This window comes from Dipodomys merriami, unplaced genomic scaffold (genome assembly GCF_024711535.1).
Source record: "Dipodomys merriami isolate MVZ:Mamm:240054 unplaced genomic scaffold, mDipMer1.0.p SCAF_1425, whole genome shotgun sequence".
Classification (NCBI taxonomy): Eukaryota; Metazoa; Chordata; class Mammalia; order Rodentia; family Heteromyidae; genus Dipodomys; species Dipodomys merriami.
This window is the reverse complement of record NW_027202744.1, coordinates 147029-147884: the sequence shown is the minus strand read 5'-3', so window position 1 is coordinate 147884 and position 856 is coordinate 147029.

The window sequence follows — 856 nt, the reverse complement described above, 5'->3', positions numbered from 1 at the left end:
GTCCTTTATTCCTCGTCCTCTATTACCTTTTCATCAGTTTCTCTCTGAGGTCTAGCTCCTTAGAAGCAGACTTTGGGACATGGATTCAAATGCAAATAGCTTACATGGAAAGTGATCCTGGGTCATACAATAGGAGAGGCACAACAGTGAGATAGGAAGAAGGCATCCATTGATGGTATGCAGTCAGAGCATCATTTTTATGCTGATGATTTCCAAATATTTGTCTCCAGCTTGTATCTCAACTTCAGAGTCCAAGTTCACAAATCTTCTGAAACCCAACTGCTACAAACATTGGCATAAGGAAAACATTCAAGACCTAGCACTCCTAATCCCTGAATATGTTGACATTGAGTAAGTTACTTCTCCAAGTTCCAGGCAATGCTTATGCAAGAACAGGGACAATAACAGTGCCATCAATATAAATGTCTTAATTATGAAATGAGGTTGTTTATGTTAAGTAGTAAGAGGAGTGCCTATTACACCGGAAGCAGTAAGTACTCACTCAGGATCTGCCATTGCTGATGTTATGATAACTTTCTCCACAAACCGATTTCTTTCTTTCTTTTTAAGAATTCGAAAGTCACGATTTATTAACTCCAAATGAAATAATGTCTCTAGTCACTGTCTTTGAGATTTGCATGTGCCATTAAGAGAGATGTTTATGAGGAAACTTTAAAGTTGGTAAATCGATGGCACTGACATCACGCAAATCTAGAGGTCTATATTAACATCTCTCCACAAACTAATTTACTGTTACACATTCCATGTCTTTATTAATAGCAATTCCATCTATCACTTGCATCAGAAATTTTAAAGTGCTCCTAGAGTCCTCTTACTCTCAACATGAGGCACCACA